This window comes from Mirounga angustirostris, unplaced genomic scaffold (assembly GCF_029215605.1).
Source record: "Mirounga angustirostris isolate CCGP_5_RB_7025 unplaced genomic scaffold, mMirAng1.0.hap1 SCAF_15, whole genome shotgun sequence".
Classification (NCBI taxonomy): Eukaryota; Metazoa; Chordata; class Mammalia; order Carnivora; family Phocidae; genus Mirounga; species Mirounga angustirostris.
In genome coordinates this window covers 11,627,135-11,652,412 of record NW_026991723.1, presented here as the reverse complement: position 1 = coordinate 11,652,412, position 25,278 = coordinate 11,627,135, and the positions used below count along the sequence as shown (strand labels likewise).

At 39.8% G+C, this 25,278-nt stretch overlaps 1 non-coding gene across 1 annotated transcript; it reads left to right on the top strand.

Annotated features, from left to right (window-relative positions):
* The first annotated feature begins 22,641 nt into the window (after positions 1-22,641).
* LOC123841497 (U6 spliceosomal RNA) lies at positions 22,642-22,748 on the top strand. The gene has a single exon (XR_006790228.1). It is a non-coding gene; the product is annotated as a U6 spliceosomal RNA (small nuclear RNA).
* Positions 22,749-25,278: the final 2,530 nt, after the last annotated feature.

Sequence of the window (25,278 nt, the reverse complement as noted above, 5' to 3'; positions counted from 1 at the left end):
ATAATTGTGTATGTGTGTGTATGCAGGTGTATATATATGTCACATTGGCTTTATTCATCATCCATTGATGGACAGTTAGGTTGTTTCCATGTCTTATCTATTGTAAATAATACTGCAGTGAACATGGGGGTGCAGCTAACTTTTTGAAATAGTGGTTTTATTTCCTTTGGGCAAATACTCCAAAATAGACTTGCTGGGTCATAGTTTGGATCATTTTTAACTTTTTGAAGAACCTCCATTCTCTTTTTCATTGTGACTGTACCAGTTTACATTTCCACCATCACTGCACAAATGTTCCCTTTTTTCCCTACCTTCACTCATTAGAATATTTTACTCCTGTCACATTTTTATGTAAAATTAATATATTTCGAATTATCTTTTAAAATTATATATAATGCATTTTGTTAAGGTGCAAAATAATGATTATTGATCTAAACAGTTTTATGAAATGTCCTGAGTCTTTACTATACCATTGTACTAGTATTTTTCTTTCTTCTTTTCAATCGATAAATTTGACATTTAACATTGAATAAATTGAAGGTGTACTTTTTATCCTCTTACTTTGATACATCTATATGGTTATCGTTGTGATGATATTTATCACATTACATATTTACTGTACAATATTGTTTAATAAACCATATAATAAATATAGCTATTTTAGTACTTATTATAAATTTGTAACCTTAAACACCATTAGTCTTATCCCCCTATTCCCTGGTAAATACCATTTTACTCTTTTTTTATTTTTTTAAGATTTTATTTATTTGTCAGAGAGTGCACAAGCAGGGGGAAGGGCAGGCAGAGGGAGAAGCACGCTCCCTGCTGAGCAGAAACCCTGGAATCATGACCTGAGCTGAAAGCAGACCCTTAACTGACTGAGCCACCCAGGCATCCCTCCTATCTGATTTTATTTTATTTTTTTTTAAATTTTATTTATTTATTTATTTGACAGAGAGAGAGACAGCGAGAGAGGGAGCACAAGCAGGGAGAGAGGAGAAGCAGGCTCCCCACTGAGCAGGGAGCCCGATGCGGGGCTCAATCGCAGGACCCTGGGATCATGACCTGAGTCAGAGGCAGATGCTTAACGACTGAGCCACCCAGTCGCCCCTCCTATCTGATTTTATATGAGTCCTTTTCTTTTTCTTTTCTTTTTTTCTCTTTTCTTTCTTTCTTTTTGAGGAGTCTGGCTGAAGGTCTATCAATTTTCTTTTAAAAGAACAAGTCTTGGTTTCATTGATTTTTTTTTTTTCCTATTGTATTTTAGTCTCGATTTGTTTCTGCTTTGGTCTTTATTTTTCCTTCCTTCTACTAACCAGATCTTCTGGCTGGAATAAAATCAAATTCACACAAGACAGATTAACAGAAAAAAACAAAATTTATTATGTGTACATCGAGGCCCAATAATGAAATCTGACCTAAAGAAATGACCAAGGAAGGCAGTTTATATATGTTTTAAACAAAGAGACAATAAATTTGTGAGGAATTTATGGGATATGGAAAATAGGTGTTGGGGAGCTTTAATTACTAAGAAATTATAAATTTGGCATGAGGTAGTAGATTAGTAAAAAGGTAACAGGATTTGTTTTTACAGTTTTCTCAACTTTATTTTTTTTTTAAGATTTTATTTTTTTAAGTAGTCTCTATCCCCAATGTGGGCTTCGAACTCACAACCCTGAGACCAAGAGTGTCATGCTTTACCAACTGAGCCAGTTTTCTCAGCTTTAAAGTCCCCATCTCTGGTAATAAGGATGTCTTTTTACTTCTTAGTGTGTAGGGAGGATATTTTTCAATGGGTGATTAGTTTCCTGCCGTGGGGTGGACAGAGGAGTGTCTGAGTGTGTTCATATGGGTTGTTTCTTAAGTAAATTTATTTAAAACGATCAGTATGCCAAAGTGGCACATTTTGGTGCCAACTGCTCTTGACCCCTACATTTTCCTCTTAGAACTGTTTTTGTTGTGTCCCAAAGATTTTGGAATATTGTTTCCATTTTCATTCATATCAAAGTATTTTTTGATTTCCTCTCTGATTTCTTGGTTGACGCTCATATATTGTTCAGTGACACACTGCTTAACCTCCATGTGTTTGTGTTTTATAGTTTTGTTTTTTGTAACGGATTTCTAGTTTTAACACTGGCTGAAAAGATGCTTGACAGGATTTCAATCTTTTTTTTTTTTTTTAAAGATTTTATTTATTCATGAGAGACAGGGAGAGAGAGAGAGAGGCAGAGGCAGAGAGAAGCAGGCTCCCCGCCGAGCAGGGAGCCCAATGCGGGACTCGATCTCAGGACCCCGGAATCATGACCTGAGCCGAAGGCAGATGCTTAACCACCTGAGCCACCCAGGCGCCTGACAGGATTTCAATCTTAAATTTATTGAGACTTATTTTATGGCCTAAGGTGATTCATTCTGGAGATTGTTCCCTGTGTACTTGAATGTGTATTGTGCTTCTTTTAGATGAAATGTTCTGTGTGTATCTGTTAAGTCTATTTGGTCTCATGTGTTATTCAAAGCCGCTGCTTCCTAATTGGTTTTCTGTCGGGATGATCTATCCATTCATGTAAGCGGGGTGTTAAAGTTCCCTACTATTCTTGTATTACTGCCATTTTCTTCCTTTATGTCTATTAATCTTTGCTTTATATATTTCAGTGCTCCTATGTTGGGTACATAGATATTTAAAATCATTACATTTTCTTGTTGGATTGATCCCTTTATCGTTATGTAATGCCCCTTTTTAACGGAAGTAGAGTTGATACAATATCCCATTAGTTTCAAGTGTACAAGGTAGTGATCCAACATATGTTGAATTCCATGTATTATGCTGTACTCCCCACAAGTGTGGCTACCGTCTGTCACCACACAATGCGGTTACCGTACTGCTGATTTATTCCCTGTACTGTACCTTTTATCCCCTCGACTTTATCATCTCATAATGGGAAGCCTGTATCTCCCACTCTTCTGCATCCATTTTGCTCATCCCCCCCATACCTCCTCCTCTCTGGCAACCATCAATTTGTTCTCTGGATTTATGGGTCTGCTTCTGCTTTTTGTTTTTGTCTTAGATTTTTTATTTTTTATTAGAGAGAGAGAGAGCACAAGCAGGGGGAGCGGCAGGAAGAGGCAGAGAGAGAAGAAGGCTTCTGGCCGAACAGGGAGCCCGATGTGGGACTCGATCCCAGGACCCCGGGATCATGACCTGAGCTGAAGGCAGACGCTTAACCATCTGAGCCACCCAGGCGCCCTGCTTCTGCTTTTTGTTTACTCATTTGTTTTGTGTTTGAAATTCCACATTATAAGTGAAATCATACAGTATTTGTCTTTCTCTCTCTAACTTCACTTAGCATAAACTTTGACATTTTAATTACTATGTGCTGTGGTGTGGACCTCCTTAGATTCATCTTGTTTGGAATTCTTTGTGCTTCCTGAAATTGGATGACTGTTTTCTTCTGAGGGTTAGGGAGTTTTCATCGATTATTTCTTCAAATAAGTTTTCTGCTCCTTTTGCTCTCTCTTGTCCTTCTGGGACTTCTATAATGCGATGCTTGGTGGTGTCCAGCAGATCACTTAGCCTATTCTCATTTTTTTAAATTCTTTTTTCTTCTTTCTGTTCACCTTGGGTGCTTTCCCTACCCTGTCTTCGAGAATGTTGATCTGTTGCTCCGCATTTGCTAATCTAGTGGTTTCCTTTAGTGTATTTTTCATTTTAGTTACTGTATTCTTCAACTCTGATTGGTCCTTTCCTTATTTTCTATCTCTTTGTTGAAGTTCTCACTGAGTTTTTCAATTCTTCTCTCCAGTCTGGTGAATATCTTAATGATCATTACTTTAAACTCTTGACTAGGGGTTCCTTGGTGGCTCAGTTGGTTAAGCATCTGCCTTTGGCTCAGGTCATGATCCTGGGGTCCTGGGACCGAGTCCCACATCGGGCTCCCTGCTCAGTGGGGAGCCTGCTTCTCCTTCTCCCTTGGCTGCTCCCCCTGCTTGTGCTCTCTCTCTGTCAAATAAATAAGTAAAATCTTTAAAAAAATAAAAATAGGGGCGCCTGGGTGGCTCAGTCAGTTAAGCGTCTGCCTTCGGCTCAGGTCATGATCCCAGGGTCCTGGGATGGAGCCCTGCATTGGGTTCTCTGCTTAGCAGGGGGCCTAGTTCTCCCTCTCCCACTCCCCCTGCTTGTGTTCCCTCTTTTGCTGTGTCTCTCTCTGTCAAATAAATAAAATCTTAAAAACAAATAAAAATAATAAAAATAAAAATAAACTCTTGGTTAGGCATATTGCTTATTTCTGTTTCATTTAGTTCTTTTTCTGAGGTTTTGTCTTGTTCTTTAATTTGGAGCATATCCCTCTATCTCCCCATTTTGCTTGATTTTCTGTTTATTTCTATGAATTAGGTGGAACTGCTACTTCTCCTAAACTAACTAAATAACTTATTTATTTATGAAAGATTTTATCTATTTGAGAGTGTGCATGTGCACAAGTAGGGGAGATGGGTAGGATGGCAGAGCTGAAGTGGGTGTGGGCTGGGGTGGTCCTAAGGCTCTCCATGCAGAGGATGCCCTGGCCAAATACCTGAAGCTGAAGTTTGCAAGCCAGGGGGTCCTGTAGAGAGGGTACCCTGTAGAGAGCTCTCTGTAGAGAGGGCACCCTGGCAAAACAGCTGTAGCTGAAGTGGGTACAAGGTGTGTGTAGGGGGGGTCCTAGGGCTCTCTGCACGTAGGGGCAGCTGAAGCTGAAGTGGGTGCAAGCTATGTAATGCACCTTTTTTAGTCTCTTGTTACGATCTGTTTTTAAGTCTGTTTTGTCTGATAAAAATTCTGCCACTGAAGTATTTTCTTCATTTCCATTTGCATGAAATATCTTTTTCTGTCCCTTCACTTTCAATCACTATGAGCATTTAGGTCTGAAGAGTGTATCTTGTAGATATCATATAGGTGGGTCTTGTTTTTTATCCCTTTAGTCACTCTATTACCTCTGATTGGAACATTTAGTTCATTCACACTTAAAGTAATATTGATAGGTATATACATACCTATTGCCATTTTGTTAATTGTTTTCTGGTAGTTTTGTAGTTCTTCTCTGTTCCTTTCTTGTTCTCTTCTCTTGTGATTTGATGTCTGTCTGCTTTTTAAAGTAAGCTCTATGCTCAATGTGGGGCTTGATCTCACAACCCCAGGATTGAGAGTTGCATGCTCTATCAACTGAGCCAGCCAGGCGGCCCTGAGGTCTTTCTTTAGTGTTTCACTTGGATTCCTTTGTCTTTATTTTTTGATTTGAGGTTACCGTTGTCATAAAAAACAGACTAGGTATATAGCAGTCTATTTTAAATTGACAATCTCTTCCATCTGAACACATTCTAAAAGCACTATATATATGTGTATGTAGTGTGTGTGTGTTATGTATATAATTTTTTAAGTTTTAATTTTTCAAGTTTTTTAAAAAAGATTTTATTTATTTGAAAGAGAGAGAGTGAGAGAGGGGCAGAGGGAGAAGGAGAAGCAGACTCCCTGCCGAGTAGGGAACCCGATGCGGGGCTTGATCCCAGGACCTGGGATCGTGACCTGAGCTGAAGGTAGATGCTTAACCCACTGAGCCACCCAGGCACCCTAATTTTTCAAGTTTTAATTTATAATATATATATATATATATAAATTTTTAAAAGTTTATTTATTTAATGTCTACACCCAATGCAGAACCTTGAACTCATGACCCTGAGATCCAGAGTCAGATGCTCTTCAGACTGAGCCAGCCAAGCACCCCTAAAAGCATTATTTTAATTCTCTTCTTCCATGTTTTATTTATTTGATAGCATATATGTATTTTCTAAAGTTGTATATCCCTTAACTATTGCAGATACAGTTGATTTTACTACTTTTTTCTTAATATTTTTTGTAAGGCTGGTTTAGAAGTGATGAGCTCCCTTAACTTATGTTAAAGGGAAACTTTGTCTCCCTTTCAGTTATGAATGATACCATTGCCAGGTAGAGTATTATTTGTTGTGGGTTTTCCCCTTTCAACACTTGGTTTATATCATGCCCCTCTCTTCTGGCCTGCAAAATTTCTGGTGAAAAATCAGCTGATAATTTTATGAGTGTTCCGTTGTATGTAACTTGTTGCTTTTCTCTTGCTGTTTTTTTTTTAAATTTAATTTAATTTAATTATGTTATGTTAGTCACCATACAGTACATCATTAGTTTTTTGTTTTGTATTGTTTTGTTTTTTAAAGATTTTATTTATTTGACAGAGAGAGCACAAGTAGAGGGAGAGAGAGAGAGAGAAGCAGGCTCCCCGCTGAGCAAGGAGCCCGATGTGGGACTCAATCCCAGGACCCTGGGATCATGACCTGGGCTGAAGGCAGCCGCTCAACCAACTGAGCCACCCAGGCGTCCCACATCATTAGTTTTTGATGTAGTGTTCCACGATTCATTGTTTTCATATAACACCCAGGGCTCCATGCAGTATGTGCCCTCCTTAATACCCATCACCGGGCTAACCCATCCTCCCCACCCCCCTCCCCTCTAAAACCCTCAGTTTGTTTCTCAGAGTCCATAGTCTCTCATGGTTTGTCTCCCCCTCCGATTCCCCCCCCTTCATTTTTCCCTTCCTTCTCCTAATGTCTCCATGCTATTCCTTATGTTCCACAAATAAGTGAAACCATATGATAATTGATTTTCTCTGCTTGACTTATTTCACTTAGCATAAGCTCCTCCAGTCCCATCCATGTTGATGTAAAAGTTCGGTATTCATCCTTTCTGATGGCTGAGTAATATTCCATTGTATATATGGACCACATCATCTCTATCCATTCATCTGTTGAAGGGCATCTCAGCTCTTTCTACAGTTTGGCTATTGCGGACATTGCTGCTATGAACATTGGGGTGTATATGGCCCTTCTTTTCCTACATCTGTGACTTTGGGGTAAATACCCAGGAGTGCAATTGCTGGGTCATAGGGTAGCTCTATTTTTAATTTTTTGAGGCACCTCCACACTGTTTTCCAAAGTGGCTGTACCAGCTTGCATTCCCACCAACAGTGTAAGAGGGTTCCCCTTTCTGCACAACCTCTCCAACATTTGTTTCTTGCCTTGTCCATTTTTGCCATTCTAACTGGTGTAAGGTGGTATCTCAGTGTGGTTTTGATTTGAATTTCTCTGATGGCTAATGATGATGAACATTTTTTCATGTGTCTGTTAGCCATTTGTATGTCTTCTTTGGAGAAATGTCTGTTCATGTCTTCTGCCCATTTTTTGATTTGATTATTTGGTTTTTGGGTGTTGAGTTTGACAAGTTCTTTATAGATCTTGGAAATCAGCCCTTTGTCCATAGTGTCATTTGCAAATATCTGCTCCCATTCTGTGGGTTGCCTCTTTGTTTTGTTGACTGTTTCCTTTGCTGTGCAAAAGCTTTTTATCTTGATGAAGTCCCAAAAGTTCATTTTTGCTTTTGTTTCACTAGCCTTTGGAGATGTATCTTGAAAGAAGTTGCTGTGGCTGATGTTGAAGAGGTTACTGCCTATCTCACATTGAGGTCTTTTATCCCTTTTGAGTTTATCTTTGTGAGTGGTGTTAGAGAATGGTCGAGTTTCATTCTTCTGCATGTGGCTGTCCAATTTTCCCAGCAACATTTATTGAAGAGACTGTCTTTTTTCTTTTTTTTTTTTAATTTTATTTTTTATTTGACAGAGAGAGACACAGTGAGAGAGGGAACACAGGCAGGGGGAGTGGGAGAGGGAGAAGCAGGCTCTCTGAGGAACAGGGAGCCCGATGCAGGGCTCGGTCCCAGGACCCTCGGATCATGACCTGAGCTGAAGGCAGACATTAACGACTGAGCCACCCAGGTGCCCTGAGACTTGTCTTTTTTCCATTGCATATTTTTTCCTGCTTTGTCGAAGATTATTTGACCATAGAGTTGAGGGTCCATATCTGGGCTCTCTGTTCTGTTCCATTGGTCTATATGTCTGTTTTTGTGCCAGGACCATGCTGTCTTGGTGATCAGTGCTTTGTAATAGAGCTTGAAATCAGGCAACGTGATGCCCCAGCTTTGTTTTTCTTTTTCAACATTTCCTTGGTGATTTGGGGTCTTTTCTGATTCCATACAAATTTTAGGACTGTTTGTTCCAGCACTTTGAAAAATGTCATTGGAATTTTGATCGGGATGGCATTGAAGGTATAGATTGCTCTGGGTAGCATAGACATTTTAACAATGTTTATTCTTCCGATCCATGAGCATGGAATGTTTTTCCATCTTTTTGTGTCTTCAGTTTCTTTCAGAGTGTTCTGTAGTTCCTAGAGTATAGATCCTTTACCTCTTTGGGTAGGTTTATTCTGAGGTATCTTATGGTTTTTGGTGCTATTGTAAATGGAATTGATTCTCTCATTTCTCTTTCTACAGTTGCATTGTTAGTGTATAAGAAAGCAACTGATTTCTGTGCATTGATTTGGTATCCTGCCACATTACTGAATTGCTGGTGTATGAGTTCTAGTAATTTTGGGGTGGAGTCTTTTGGATTTCCACATAAAGTATCATGTCATCTGCAAAGAGAGAGAGTTTGACTTTTTCTTTGCCAATTTGAGTACCTTTTATTTCTTTTTGTTGTCTGATTGCTGTTTCTAAGACTTCTAGTACTATGTTGAACAGTAGTGGTGAGAGTGGGCATCCTTGACATGTTCCTGATCTTAAGGGAAAGGCTCTCATCTTTCCCCCGTTGAGGATGATACTCACTGTGGGTTTTTCATAGATGGATTTTATGAACTTGAGGAATGTTTCCTCTATCCCTATACTCTGAAGGGTTTTAATCAGGAAAGGATGCTGTATTTTGTCAAATGCTTTTTCTGCATCAATTGAGAGGACCATATGGTTCTTCTCTCTCCTCTTATTAATGTGTTCTATCACATTGATTGATTTGCAAATGTTGAAACACCCTTGCATCCCGGGGATAAATCCCACTTGGTCGTGATGGATGATCCTTTTAATGTATTGTTGGATCCTATTAGCTAGGATTTTATTGAGAATTTTGGAATCCATATTCATCAGCGATATCAGTCTGAAATTCTCCTTTTTGATGGGGTCTTTGCCTGATTTGGGGATTAAGGTAATGTTGGCCTCATAGAATGAGTCTGGAAGCTTTCCTTCTGTTTCTATTTTTTGAAACAGTGTCAGGAGGATAGGTATTATTTCTTCTTTGACTGTTTGGTAGAATTCCCCAGGGAATCCATCAGGCCCTGGACTCTTGTTTTTGGGAGGTTTTTGATCACTGCTTTAATCTCGTTACTGGTTATTGGCTTATTCAGGTTGTCAATTTCTTCCTGTTTCAGTCACGGTAGTTTATAGGTTTCCAGGAAGACATCCATTTCTTCCAGATTGCTTAATTTATTGGCATATAGTTGTTGATAATAATTTCTAATAACTGTTTCTATTTCCTTGGTGTTAGTCGTGATCTCTCCCCTTTCATTCATAATGTTATTAATTTGGGTCCTTTCTCTTTTCTTTTGGGTAAGTCTGGCCAGTGGTTTACTGATCTTATTAATTCTTTCAAAGAACCAACTTCTAGTTTCGTTGATCTCATCTACTGTGTTTCTGGTTTCTAATTCATTGGTCTCTGCTCTAATCTTAATTATTTCTCTTTTAATCCGTGGCTTAGGCATCGTTTGTTGCTTTTTCTCTAGTTCTTTAAGGTGTAGAGTTGGTGAATTCGGGATTTTTCTGTTTTTGAGTGAGGCTTGGATGGCTATGTATTTCCCCCTTAGGACCGCCTTTGCAGTATCCCATAGGTTTTGGACCGATGTGTTTTCGTTCTCATTGGTTTCCATGAATTGTTTAAGTTCTTCTTTGATTTCCTGGTTGACCCAAACATTCCTGAGCAGAGTGTTCTTTAGCTTCCAAGTGTTTGAATTTCTTCCAAATTTTTTCTTGTGATTGAGTTCCAGTTTTAAAGCATTATGGTCTGGGGTGCCTCTGTGGCTCAGTTGGTTAAGGGACTGACTGCCTTCGGCTCAGGTCATGATCCTGGAGTCCCAGGATTGAGTGCTGCATCAGGCTCCCTGCTTAGCGGGGAGTCTGCTTCTCCCTCTGACCCTCCCCCCTCTCATGTGCTCTCTCTCTCTAATTCTCTCTCTCTCTCTCAAATAAATAAATAAAGTCTTTTTTTTAAAAAAGATTTTATTTTTTTTATTTATTTGACAGAGAGAGACACAGTGAGAGAGGGAACACAAGCAGGGGGAGTGGGAGAGAGAGAAGCAGGCGTCCCGCTGAGCAGGGACCCCGATGTGGGGCTTGATCCCAGGACCCTGGGATCGTGACCTGAGCCGAAGGCAGACGCTTAACGACTGAGCCACCCAGGCACCCCATAAATAAAATCTTTTAAAAAAATAAAGCATTATGGTCTGAGAATATGCAGGGAATAATCTCAATCTTTTGGTTTCGGTTGAGACCTGATTTGTGATCCAGTATGTGGTCTATTCTGGAGAAAGTTCCATGTGTGCTCGAGAAGAATGAGTGTTCTGTTGTTATAGGGTGGAATGTTCTGTATATATATCTATGAGGTCCATCTGGTCCAGTGTGTCATTCAAAGCTCGTTTCTTTGTTGATTTTCTGCTTAGATGATCTGTCTATTGCTGAGAGTGGAGTATTGAGGTCTCCTACAATTAACGTATTATTATCAATATGACTCTTTATTTTGGTTAACAGTTGGCTTATGTAGTTGGCTGCTCCAATGTTGGGGGTGTAGATATTTACAATTGTTAGATCTTCTTGTTGGCTAGACCCTTTAGGAATGATATAGTGTCCTTCTGTGTCTCTAACTACAGTCTTTAGCTTAAAATCTAATTTGTCTGACTTAAGAATTGCTACCCCTCTTGCTGGTTTTAAGATTCTTTATCTTATATTTTTGCTGCTTTAATTATTTTGTGTCTTGGTGTGGACCCCTTTGGATTTATCTTTGGGGCTCCCTGTGATTCCTGTATCTAGATGTCTGTTTCCTTCCCCAGGTTAGAAAAGTTTTCAGCCATTATTTCTTTAAATAAATTTTCTGCCTCTTTTGTTCTCTCTTCTCTTTCTGGGGCCCCCCAAATGCAAATATTAGTATGTTTGATATTGTCCCAGAGGTCCTTTAACCTATCCTCCTTTAAAATGTTTTTCTTTTCTCTTTGTTGTTCAGTTTAGATGATTTCCACTAATACATCCCATATCCCTGATCTGTTTTTCTGAATCCTCTAATCTGCTGTTGATATCCTTTAGCATATTTTTCATTTCAGTTACTGTATTCTTCACCTTTTGTTTTTAAAAAATTTTTTTGTGGGGGCACCTCAGTGGCTCAGTCAGTCAAGTGTCTGACTCTTGATCTCTGCTCGGGTCTTGATCTCAGGTTTGTGAGTTCAAGCTCCACATTGGCCTCTACACTGGGTGTGAAGCCTACTTAAAAATTATTTTTAGGGGGAGTGTATTTGTTATTCAGTGTTAAATTAGTTTTAGGTGCACAACACAGTGATTTGACAATTCTATACATTATGCAATTCTTACCACAATAACTATAGTTGATTGATTGGCTCTTATGATTTTTATATTGTTTAATTTTAAACTTTTATTAAGATTTTAAACTGTTTAAATAATCTCTCCACCCAACATGGGGCTTGAACTTTGAACTCTGAGATCCAGAGTTGCATGCTGTATGGACTGAGCCAGCCAGGCACCCCTGTTGTTTAATTTTAAAAATACTTTCTTTTTGTTGAACTCAGTTCATCCACTCTTCTCCCTAGTTTGATGAGTATTCTTATGATCATTACCTTGAAATTTTTATCAGGTATATTGCTTATCTCCATTTTGATTAGTTCTTTTTCTGAGGTTTTGTTTTAGGCTTTCCTTTGGAACATATTCCACTGTCTCTTCATTTTGTATGACTGTGTTACTTTCTATTCTAGGTATTACGTAGGTAGCTCTGTCATCTTTTTTTTTTTTTTTTTTTTTTTTTATTTATTTATTTGACAGAGCGCAGGCAGAGAGAGAGGGAGAGGGAGAAACAGGCTCCCCATTGAGCAGAGAGCCCAATGTGGGGCTTGATCCCAGATCCCAGGACCCTGGGATCATGACCTGAACCAAAGGCAGACGCTTAACCGACTGAGCCACACAGGCGCCCCTGTCATCTGGTCTGGAAGCTAGTGACCTTACATAGAAGGCATCCTGTGGGGTCCAAAATCACAACCCCTCTGGTCACTTGAACCGGGCACTCCAGGACTGTCCTCTGTGTGTGCTGTATGGACCCTCCTTTTGTGACTGGGCTGTGTCTGCTGTGAGTGTACTGGGGAGTGTGGTTAGCCCTGGGTGAGGCTGTCTGGGAGGCCCACTCATGACTGTTGTAGGCATACAGGTGGCAGGTCTGGTTCCTCCCCTCCCCAGGGAAGGAGTCACATTGGAGGGTTGCCAGTCTAACTGAGGCTTCCCACTATGTATGCCAGGGTGTGAACTGCTTTCGAGGGGTAGCTGTGAGGGTAGGTGCGTTGGGTGGGGCAAGGAACACCAGGGCAGAGCAAGGGTGCTAGAAAGGTAGATGGAAAGGGACAGAACTGGCAAAACCCAGTGTGAAGCCAGCTTGGCTAAAGGAGGGCAAGAAAGGTGACCCCTGGTAGCACTTCTACTTTCAGAGAAAGTTCCTATAGATCCCTGCCCCTCCAGCACATGCCCCCAAATTAGTCAATACATTTCCTACTTGTATGGCCCAGGTGCTTTTTGAATTGCTGCCTCTGTACTGAGTGATACAGTGTGCTGTCCCTTTAAGAGTGTAGTGCGGTTTCCTATAGCTTTTCAGCATTCCCAGAGGTAAGCTCTGCTGATTTTCAAAGCTAGATGTTATGGGTGTGGATCTTCACAGTGGGTGATGCCCGGCCTGGGCTTGAGTCCCTCATTCCTCAGGGAGGAGCTCCAGACCTACCATGTTGCTCCTGCTTGTGGCTTGCCCTGTGCGCTTTTGGTTCCCAAACAGATGTGTCTCTTCCCATCCTGTCCTGCTCAATATGGCTTTTTCTTTGTATTTTTAGTGGTGGCAAATCTGTTTTGCTATTCTTCAGGTTGATCTCAGATAATGTTTCTCTGTATGTAGTTGGAGCCCTGCCATGTCCATGAGAGGAAGTGCATTCAGGATCTTCCTACTCTGCCCCCTACACTTCACTCAGTGTTCTTTGATTTATTGCTCTCTTGTACTTTTCAGAGTAGAGATATTTTAGCTCTGTAGTTAAATTTATCCCTAGGTGTTTTATGCTTTCTGATGCTCTTGTAAGTGGTATCATGTTCTTTTTCGAATAATTTGTTGTTAATGCACAGAAATGCTACTGATTTTTGTGTATTAATTTTGTGTCCTTCAACTTTATTAAATTCATTCGTGAGATCTAATAGTTTTTTTGTAAAGTCTTTAGGATTTTCTATATATAAAATTTTGTTATCTGCAAATAGATGCTTTTTTGTGTGTGTGTGTGTTGAACTCTTTTTTAAACATTTAAAAAATTTTTTTATTGTTATGTTAATCCCCGTACATTACATCATTAGTTTTAGATGTAGTGTTCCATGATGCATTGTTTGTGCATAACACCCAGTGCTCCATGCAGAACGTGCCCTCCTCAATACCCATCACCAGGCTAACCCATCCTCCCACCCCCCTCCCCTCTAGAACCCTCAGTTTGTTTTTCAGAGTCCATCATCTCTCATGGTTCGTCTATCCCTCCGATTTCCCCCCCTTCATTCTTCCCCTCCTGCTATCTTCTTCTTCTTTTTTTTTTTCTTAACATATATTGCATTATTTGTTTCAGAGGTACAGACCTGAGATTCAACAGTCTTGCACAATTCACAGCACTTACTAGAGCACATACCCTCCCCAGTGTCTATCACCCAGTCACCCCATCCCTCCCACCCCACCCCCCACTCCAGCAACCCTCAGTTTGTTTACTGAGATTAAGAATTCCTCATATCAGTGAGGTCATATGATACATGTCTTTCTCTGTTTGACTTATTTCGCTCAGCATAATACCCTCCAGTTCCATCCACGTCATTGCAAATGGCAAGATCTCATTCCTTTTGATGGCTGCATAATATTCCGTTGTGTATATATACCACTTCTTCTTTATCCATTCATCTGTCGATAGACATCTTGGCTCTTTCCACAGTTTGGCTATTGTGGACATTGCTGTTATAAACATCGGGGTGCACGTACCCTTTCAGATCCCTACTTTTGTATCTTTGGGGCAAATACCCAGTAGTGCAATTGCTGGATCATAAGGTAGCTCTATTTTCAACTTTTTGAGGAACCTCCATACTGTTTTCCAGAGTGGCTGCACCAGCTTGCATTTCCACCAACAGTGTAGGAGGGTTCCCCTTTCTCCGCATCCTCGCCAACATCTGTCATTTCCTGACTTGTTAATTTTAGCCATTCTGACTGGTGTGGGGAGGTATCTCATTGAGGTTTTGATTTGGATTTCCCTGATGCAAAGCAATATTGAGCTCTTTTTCCTGTGTCTGTTGGCCATTTGGATGTCTTCTTTGGAAAAATGTCTGTTCATGTCTTCTGCCCATTTCTTGATTGGATTCTTTGTTCTTTGGGTGTTGAGTTTGATAAGTTCTTTATAGATTTTGGATACTAGCCCTTTATCTGATATGTCATTTGCAAATATCTTCTCCCATTCTGTCGGTTGTCTTTTGGTTTTGTTGACTGTTTGCTTTGCAAAAACTTTTTATCTTGATGAAGTCCTAATAGTTCATTTTTGCCCTTGCTTTTCTTGCCTTTGGCAATGTTTCTAGGAAGAAGTTGCTGCTGCTGAGGTCAAAGAGGTTGCTGCCTGTGTTCTCCTTTAGGATTTTGATGGACACCTGTCTCACACTGAGGTCTTTCAACCATTTGGAGTCTATTTTTGTGTGTGGTGTAAGGAAATGGTCCAGTTTCATTCTTCTGCATGTGGCTATCCAATTTTCCCAACACCATTTGTTGAAGAGACTGTCTTTTTTCCATTGGACATTCTTTCCTACTTTGTCAAAGATGAGTTGACCATAGAGTTGAGGGTCCATTTCTGGGCTCTCTATTCTGTTCCATTGATCTATGTGTCTGTTTTTGTGCCAGTACCATACAGTCTTGATGATGACAGCTTTGTAATAGACTGGAAGTCCGGAATTGTGATGCCGCCAGCTTTGCTTTTCTTTTTCAACATTCCTCTGGCTATTTGGGGTCTTTTCTGGTTCCATACAAATTTTAGGATGATTTGTGCCATTTCTTTGAAAAAAGTGGATGGTATTTTGATGGGGATTGCATTGAATGTGTAGATTGCTCTAGGTAACATTGACATCTTCACAATATTTGTTCTTCCAATCCATGAGCATGGAACGTTTTTCCATTTCTTTGTGTCTTCCTCAATTTCTTTCATGAGTATTTTATAGTTTTCTGAGTACAGATCCTTTGCCTCTTTGGTTAGATTTATGCCTAGGTATCTTATGGTTTTGGGTGCAATGGTAAATGGGATCGACTCCATAATTTCTCTGTCTTCTGTCTTGTTGTTGGTGTATAGGAATGCCACTGACTTCCGTGCATTGATTTTATATCCTGCCACTTTACTGAATTCCTGTATGAGTTCTAGCAGTTTTGGGGTGGAGTCTTTGGGGTTTTCCACATAAAGTATCATATCATCTGCAAAGAGTGAGAGTTTGACTTCTTTGCCAATTTGGATGCCTTTGATTTCTTTTTGTTGTCTGATTGCTGTGGCTAGGACTTCTAATACTATGTCGAATAGCAGTGGTGATAGTGGACATCCCTGCCGCGTTCTTGACCTTAGGGGGAAAGCTCTCAGTTTTTCCCCATTGAGAATGATATTCGCTGTAGGTTTTTCATAGGTGGCTTTTATGATATTGAGGTATGTACCCTCTATGCCTACACTCTGACGAATTTTGATCAAGAAAGGATGCTGTACTTTGTCAAATGCTTTTTCTGCATCTATTGAGAGGATCATATGATTCTTGTTCTTTCTTTTGTTAATGTATTGTATCACGTTGATTGATTTGCGGATGTTGAACCAGCCTTGCAGCCCAGGGATAAATCCCACTTGGTCGTGGTGAATAATCCTTTTAATGTACTGTTGGATCCTATTGGCTAGTATTTTGGTGACAATTTTTGCATCCATCTTCATCAGGGATATTGGTCTGTAGTTCTCCTTTTTGATGGGGTCTTAGTCTGGTTTTGTGATCAAGGTAATGGTGGCCTCATAAAATGAGTTTGGAAGTTTTCCTTCCATTTCTATTTTTTTGGAACAGTTTCAGAAGAATAGGTATTAATTCTTCTTGAAATGTTTGGTAGAATTCCCCTGGGAAGCCATCTGGCCCTGGGCTTTTGTTTTTTGGGAGATTTTTGATGACTGCTTCAATTTCCTTAGTGGTTATAGGTCTGTTCAGGTTTTCTATTTCTTCCTGGTTCAGTTTTGGTAGTTGATACATCTCTAGGAATGCATCCATTTCTTCCAGGTTATCTAATTTGCTGGCATAGAGTTGCTTTTAATATGTTCTTATAATTGTTTGTATTTCTCTGGTGTTGGTTGTGATCTCTCCTCTTTCATTCATGATTTTGTTGATTTGGGTCATTTCTCTTTTCTTTTTGATAAGTCTGGCCAGGGGTTTATCAATCTTGTTAATTCTTCCAAAGAACCAGCTCCTAGTTTCATTGATCCGTTCTACTGTTCTTTTGGTTTCTATTTCATTGATTTCTGCTCTGATCTTTATTATTTCTCTTCTCCTGCTGGGTTTAGGCTTTATTTGCTGTTCTTTCTCCAGCTCCTTTAGGTGTAGGGTTAGGTTGTGTACTTGAGACCTTTCTTGTTTCTTGAGAAAGGCTTGTATTGCTATATACTTGCCTCTTAGGACTGCCTTTGCTGCATCCCAAAGATTTTGAATAGTTGTGTTTTCATTTTCATTGGTTTCCATGAATTTTTTTAATTCTTCTTTAATTTCCTGGTTGACCCATTCATTCCTTAGTAGGATGCTCTTTAGCCTCCATGTATTTGAGTTCTTTCCGACTTTCCTCTTGTGATTGAGTTCTAGTTTCGAAGCATTGTGGTCTGAAAATAGGCAGGGAATGATCCCAATCTTTTGGTACTGGTTGAGACCTGATTTATGACCTAGGATGTGATTGATTCTGGAGAATGTTCCATGGGCACTAGAGAAGAATGTGTATTCCGTTGCTTTGGGATGGAATGTTCTGAATATGTCTGTGAAGTCCATTTGGTCCAGTGTGTCATTTAAAGTCTTTATTTCCTTGTTGATCTTTTACTTAGACGATCTGTCCATTTCAGTGAGGGGGGTGTTAAAGTCCCCCACTATTATTGTATTGTTGTCAATGTGTTTCTTTGCTTTTGTTATTAATTGCCTTATATAATTGGCTGCTGCCATGTTAGGGGCATAGATATTTACAATTGTTAGATCTTCTTGTTGGATAGACCCTTTAAGTAGGATATAGTGTCCTTCCTCATCTCTTATTACAGTCTTTGGTTTAAAATCTAATTTCTCTGATATAAGGATTGCCACCCCAGCTTTCTTTTGGTGTCCATTAGCATGGTAAATGGTTTTCCACCCCCTCACTTTCAATCTGGGGGTGTCTTTGGGTCTAAAATGAGTCTCTTGCAGACAGCATGTCGATGGGTCTTGTTTTTTAATCCAATCTGATAGCCTGTGTCTTTTGATTGGGGCATTTAGTCCATTTACATTCAGGGTAACTATTGAAAGATAGGAATTTAGTGCCATTGTATTGCCTGTAAGGTGACTGTTACTGTATATTGTCTGTGTTCCTTTCTGGTCTATGTTGCTTTTAGGCTCTCTCTTTGCTTAGAGGACCCCTTTCAAGATTTCTTGTAGGGCTGGTTTCATGTTTGCAAATTCCTTTAGTTTTTGTTTGTCCTGGAAGCTTTTTATCTCTCCTTCTATTTTCAATGACAGCCTAGCTGGATATAGTATTCTTGGCTGCATATTTTTCTCATTTAGTGCTCTGAATATATCCTGCCAGTCCTTTCTGGCCTGCCAGGTCTCTGTGGATAGGTCTGTTGCCAGTCTAATGTTTCTACCATTGTAGGTTACATATCTCTTCTCCCGAGCTGCTTTCAGGATTTTCTCTTTGTCTATGAGACTCATAAGTTTTACTATTAGATGTCGGGGTGTTGACCTATTTTTATTGATTTTGAGAGGGGTTCTCTGTGCTTCCTGGATTTTGACGCCTGCTTCCTTCCCCAAATTAGGGAAGTTCTCTGCTATAATTTGCTCCATTATACCTTCTGCCCCTCTCTCTCTTTCTTCTTCTTCTGGGATCCCAATTATTCTAATGTTGTTTCGTCTTATGGTATCGCTTATCTCTTGAATTCTGCCTTTGTGATCCAGTAGTTGTTTATCTCTCTTTTTCTCAGCTTCTTTATTTTCCATCATTTCATCTTCTATATTACTGATTCTCTCTTCTGCCTCATTTATCCTAGCAGTTAGCGCCCCCATATTTGATTGCACCTCCTTAATAGCCTTTTTGATTTCTACTTGGTTAGATTTTAGTTCTTTTACTTCTCCAGAAAGGGTTTCTCTAATAACTTCCATGCTTTTTTCAAGCCCAGCTAGTATCTTTAAAGTGATGATTCTGAACTCTAGATCTGACATCGTACTAATGTCTGTATTGAGTAGGTCCCTGGCAGTCGGTACTACCTCTTGTTCTTTTTGTTGAGGTGATTTTTTCCGTTTTGTAATTTTGCCCCAAGGAGAATAGATTAATGAGAGAACAAAATGCTAACAGGGTAACAACATTCCCAGAAAATATACTCTAAACAAATCAGAAAAGACCTGAAGCAGTGGGAAAGAAAGGGAAAGAGAGAAAAAAGAAAAAGAAAAAAAAAAAAAAAAGGAAAAGAAAAAGATAAAGATAAAAACAAACAAAAACAGAACAAAACAAAACAACAACAACAAAACCAGAATGTGATCAAATATGATCAGGCTGGTATATAGATTAGTGCCACACACTAGATTTTGGGTGTATTTGGTCTGTTAGAAGAAAGTGCCTCCCAAAATTTTAAAGAAAGAAATACTTATATATGTACAAAAATAAGGGTTGATATGATGAAGGGATGGAATATGACTGTAAAGATGGAAATTATAAAAAATTTTATAAAAGGAATTGATAGGAAGTTGTTTGAAAAAAGAAAGAAGAGGATTTAAAAAAAAAACAGAAAAAAAAAGGGAGAGAATGTGATCAGGGAGGGGAGTAGAAAAAAACCATACAATAGAGATTTAGGGTATATTTTGATCTGTTAGAAGAAACCATCTCAAAATTTTAAAGAGAGAACAACTTATATATATATATGCCAAAAATACGGGTAACTACAATGAAGGGATAGAATATGACTCTAAAAATGAAAAATAAAAAATTTTTTTTTTGAAAAGGGATTGATAAGATCTTGGTTGATAAAGGGAAAAAGAAAAATTCAAAAAGAAAAAAAAGAAAAAAAGACAGTTAAAAAAAAATTAACTCTGAAAGACTAAAGAATCATGGTAAAAAAGCCACGGATTCTATGTGCATTATTCCCCTAGCGCTGGAGTTCTGCCGTTCTCATTGATCGGTAAACTTGGTCTTGGCTGGCTGTTCTCGCTGATCTTCTGGGGAGGGGCCTGTTGCCGTGGTTTCCGAATGTCTCTGCCGGAGGCGGAATAGCCCCGCCCCTGCCCCCTCCCGGCTAAGTAATCTGCTCGGGTTTGCTCTCCGGGGCTTTTGTTCCCTGCGAGCTTTCCGTCCAGCTTTGGAGGCGGAGAGTGAAAATGGCGGCCTCCCAATCTCCGCCCGGAGGAGCCGAGAACTCGGGGCCCGCTCCTCAGTGAGCCCCCAGAGAAAAGCCGTCAGTCACCCCCGTCTCCCCGGTCTCCGGCCGCACTCCGTGCTCACCCGGCCTGTGACCGCGCGTTTCTATCTCCGGCCCCCGACCCCGGGTGGAGTCTCCAAACCCAGCAGATCCCTGCGGTGCGCTCCCGCGCGGCTCCTCCCGGGGGAGGAAGGGGAGTCTCCCCGGATCTGCCGCTTGTGGGGTCCCTGCTGGAGGAGCAGGGGCCCGACTGGGCCGCGGATCCTGGTTTATGGCCACCCCGAGCTGAGAGCCCGCGCCTGGGCTCCGTCTCTGCAGCCGGCTTCCCTGCTCCGGTACCTGGGAGCTCTGCCGCCCTCAGGCACCCCGGTCTTTCTGTGACCCCGAGGGTCCTGAGACCACACTGTCCCGGAGGGTCCACCCCCCGCTCAGCCACCAGAGTGACGTCCCTCAGCAGAGTAGACTTTTAAAAGTTCCAATTTTGTGCTCCGTGGTTCTATCACTTGCCAGAAGCGGCCGACGGAGGCCCCTCCCCCGCCGTCTATCCTCCCGAATATCGCGGCGGATTCACTTCTCCGCACGTCCTACCTTCCCGAAAGTGGTCGCTTTTCTGATGAGAGATTTGTTGCTCTTCCTTTCTTCGATCTCCTGTTGGGTTTGTAGGTGTTCAGAATGGTTTGATCCCTACCCAGCTGAATTCCTGAGACCAGACGAAATCCAGGTCTCCTACTCCTCTGCCATCTTGCTCTGCCCCCCCTGCAAGTAGATGCTTTTACTTCATCCTTTCCAATTCTGATGTCTTTAATTTCTTTTTTCTTGCCTGATTGCTCTGAGTAGGACTTCCAGTACTAGGTTGATAAGGAGTTGTGAGAGTGGACACCTTTCACTGTGTTCTTGGTCTTAGAAGAATAGCTTTCAACCTTTCATTATAGAATATGATGTTAGCTCTAAGCTTGTCATACATGGCCTTTATTATGTTGAGGTACATTCCTTCTGTACTTAAGAATTTTTGTCATGGGGGCGCCCGGGTGGCTCAGTCATTAAGCGTCTGCCTTCGGCTCAGGTCATGATCCCAGGGTCCTGGGATCGAGCCCCGCATTGGGCTCCCTGCTCGGCGGGAAGCCTGCTTCTCCCTCTCCCACTCCCCCTGCTTGTGTTCCCTCTCTTGCTGTGTCTCTCTCTCTCTGTCAAATAAATAAATAAAATCTTTTTTTTAAAAAAAGAATTTTTGTCATGGAAGTGTATAGAATTTTGTCATACACATTTTCAGTTGTCTATTTAAATGATCATATGATTTTTTTCCTTTCATTCTATTAATGTGATCTAGAACATTGATTTTTGTGTATGGTGAACATCCTTGAATTCCAAAGTAAATCCCACTTGATCATGGTGAATGAACCTTTTAATGTACTGCTGAATTCAGTTTGCTAGTATTTTCTTGAGAATTTTCATATCTCTATTCATCAGGGATATTGACCTGTAGTTTACTTTTCTGGTAGTATGCTTTCGTGGCTTTGGTATCAGAGTGATGCTGATCTTAAAAAAAGAAAAAAAAGTTTAGAAATGTTCCCTCCTTTTTGATTTTTTTTTGGGCGGGCGTCGGGGGGGAGTGTTGGAGGAGTATTGGCATTATTCCTCTTTAAATGATTGGTAAAATTCACCAGTGAATCCATCTGGTCCTGGGTTCTTCTTTGGGCAATTTTTGATTAATGACTGAATCTCCTTACTAGTGTTTTGTCTGTTTAGCTTTTCTATTTCTTCTGGATTCATTTTTGGTATGTTGTATATTCCTAGGGATTTTTCCATTTCTTCCAGATTTTCCAGTTTGGTATGTAGTTGTTCAAAGTAACTTACTATAATAATTTATATTTCTGTATTATCAATTATGATGTTTCCTTTTTCTTTTATGATTTTGTTTTGTTATTTTTGGTTCTCTTTTTTCCTTGTTTATCTAGATAAAAGTGTAATTTTATCACTTCAAAGGACCAACTCCTAGTTGTTAATTTTTTCTATTTTCCTATTCTCTATTTCTGCTCTAATCTGTATGTTTCTTTCCTTCTTCAACTTTGGGGTTAGTTGGTTCTTTTTTTAAGTCCTTAAGGTGTAAATTTAGATGGTGAAATCTTTGTTTCTTAATGCAGGTGTTTATTGCTATACATTTCTCTTTTTGAACTGCTTTAAAAAAATTTTAGTTGACAAAGTTAGTTTCAGGCATACAGTGTAGGGATTTAACAATTCTACATATTAAACAATGCTCACCATGATAGGTGTAGTTACCATCTGTCACCATATAAAATTATTACAATATTATTGACTATATTATGCTGTAATTTTCATCTCTGTGACTTACTTTATAACATGAAGTTTGTACCCTTTACCTATTGGATCCATCCCCCCCCAACCCATCCTTGCCTCTAGTTATCACCTGTTTGTTTGTTTTTTTGTATTTGTCTGGTGTTTTTTGCTTGCTTGTTTTGTTTTAGATTCCATATATAGGTGAAATCATAAGATGTTTTTCTCTTATTTCACTTAGCATGATACCCACTAGATCCATCCATGTTGTCACAAATGGCAAGCTTTCATTATTTTTTGTGGTTGAGTAATGTTCCATTGTATTATTACCACATTTTCTTTATGCATTCATCTTTAAAAAAATTTTTTTTAAAGTATGCTTTATTCTCAACATGGGGCTTGAACTCACAATTCCAAGATAGAGTTGCATGCTGTACTGACTGAGCCAGCCAGGGACACCTGCATTCATTTATTGATGACCCTTAGGTTACTTCCATATCTTGGTATTTAAAATATTGCTTTGTGCTCACTTTGGCAGCACATATGCTACAATTGGAATGATACAGAGAAGATTAGCATGGCCCCTGCGCAAGGATGACATCCAAATTTGTGAAGCGTTCCTTATTTTTTAATATATACAATGGAATATTACTCGCCATCAAAAAAAGAAATCATACATTTGCAATGAAGTGGATGGAACTAGAGGGAACTATACTAAGCAAAATAAGTCAATCAGAGAAAGACATTTACCATATGATTTCACTTATATGTGGAAATTAAGAAACAGAATAGAGGATCAAAGGGGAAGGGAGGGAAAAATAAGATGAAATCAGAGAGGGAGACAAGCCATAAGAGACTCTTAACTATAGGAAACAAACTGAGGGTTGCTGGAGGGGAGGTGGGTGGAGGATGGGGTAACTGGGTGATGGGCATTAAGGAGGGCATGTGATGTAATGAGCACTGGGTGTTGTGTGCAGCTGATGAATCACTGAACTCTACCTCTGATACTGTTGATTAGTTGAATTTAAATAAATAAATTTTAAAAAGAATAAAATCTCTGGGATACTAAAATATTACTGTAAGAAAAGTGAGGTGTGACCAGGGCAAAATGTAAATGTAACATGGGAGTACATTTTTCCCTCCACAGTCAGAGGGCAAGCTATTCTTTTCATGCAACTAATTTATTAGAGCATGTATTAGGGTTCTCCAGAGAAATAGAAGCAATAGGATGGAAATTTGTATATCTACATAGGATGGATATCCATATATAGGTTGAGATATGTAAATATGTAGATGAGGATATATAGATTGGGACTTGTCCGCTTCCATAACAGCATGAAAGGGATTTATAGTAAGGACTTGGCTCACACAATTATAGAGGCTAGTAAGTCCCAAGGTCTGCAGTAGGCAAACTGAAAACCAGGGAAGCTGATGGTTTAGTTCTAGTCCAAAAAACCGGCAGGCTTGAGACCCAAGAAGAGCTGTTTCAGGTCAGGTCCAAAGGCAAGAAAAGCTCAAATACAAGTCAGGCAGGAGAAGTTTCCTGTTACTTGCAAGGAGGGAGGGGGTCACCCTTTTCTTCCTATTTAGGGCTTCAGTTGATTGGATGAGATCCACCCACAATCTGCTTTACTCAGAAGCCATTTTCTTTTTTTTTTTTTTTAAGATTTTATTTATTTATTTGAGAGAGAGAGTGAGAGAGAGAGAGCATGAGAGGGGGGAGGGTCAGAGGGAGAAGCAGACCCCCCGCTGAGCAGGGAGCCTGTTGCGGGACTCGATCCCGGGACTCCAGGATCATGACCTGAGCCGAAGGCAGTCACTTAACCAACTGAGCCACCCAGGCGCCCACTCAGAAACCATTTTCAATGTCTGTCTATGATCTAACCAGTGGTGTATCTTTTAAAGACTTGTTACAAGTGTACATAAATCCCTCCTTCAAAATCTCTTTCAAAGCAGAAAATAAAGGAGAGGAATAAAAGAAAAAAATAATAAAATATTGCTTCAGTAAGCATAGGGATGAGTATATCTTTTCAAATTAGTGTTTTCATTTTCTTTGGGTAAATACCTATTAGTGGAATTGCTGGATCATAGTCCTTTTTTTAAAAGATTTTATTTTTTAATTTATTTATTTGAGAGAGAACATGAGTTGGTGGGGGGGAGGACAGAAGGAGAGGGAGAAGCAGGCTCCCTGCCAAGCAGGGAGCCATATGAGGGGCTTGGTCCCAGGACCTCAGGATCATGACCTGAGTCAAAGGCAGACCCTTAACCAACTGAGCCACCCAGGCACCCCTCATATTCCTATGTTTAATTTTTTGAGGAAACTCTATACTGTTTTGCTTAATGGCTGCACCAGTTTACGTTACCACCAACGCGTGAAGGCTCCCATTTCCTTATATTCCCACCCACACCGACTACTTGTTTTTTCTTATGCTAGCCATTCTCACAGGTGTGAGGCGATAGCTCATTGTGGTTTTGATTTGCATTTCCCTAATTAGTAATGTTGAGCATCTTTTCATGTATTTATTGGCCATCAGTGTGTCTTCTTTGGACAAATGTCTGTTCAGATCTTCTGCCCATTAAAAAATATATATCATTTTTATATTGGTGTGTTGTATGAGTGTTTTAATAGTTTTGATAATAACCCCTTATTGGATATTTTATTTGCAAATATCTTCTCCCATTCAGTAGGTTGCCTTTTTGTTATGGTTTTCTTTTCTGTGCAAAAGCTTTTTAGTTTGATATAATCCTAATTGTTTATTGTTGCTTTTGTTTCCCTTGCCTGAGGAGCTGGATTCAGAAAAATGTTGCTAAGGCTTATGTACAAAAGATGAGCCTGTTTTCTTAGAGGAAGTTTATGGTTTCAAGTGTTACATTTAGATCTTCAGTTCATTTTGAGTTTGTGTGTATGGTCTCAGAAAGTGGCCCAGTTTCATTGTTTTGCATGTAGCTGTCCAGTTTTCCTAGCATCATTGATTGAAGAGACTGTCTTTTCCCCATTATATATTTTTGCTTCCTTTGTCATAGATTAATAGATCATATAAGCATGGATTGTTTCTGGGCTCCTTATCCTGTTCCATTAATCTATGTGTCCTTTTTTGTGTGGCAGTACCATACTATTTTTCATTATTATTTTTGATAGCATTGTAGTAATATCTTGAA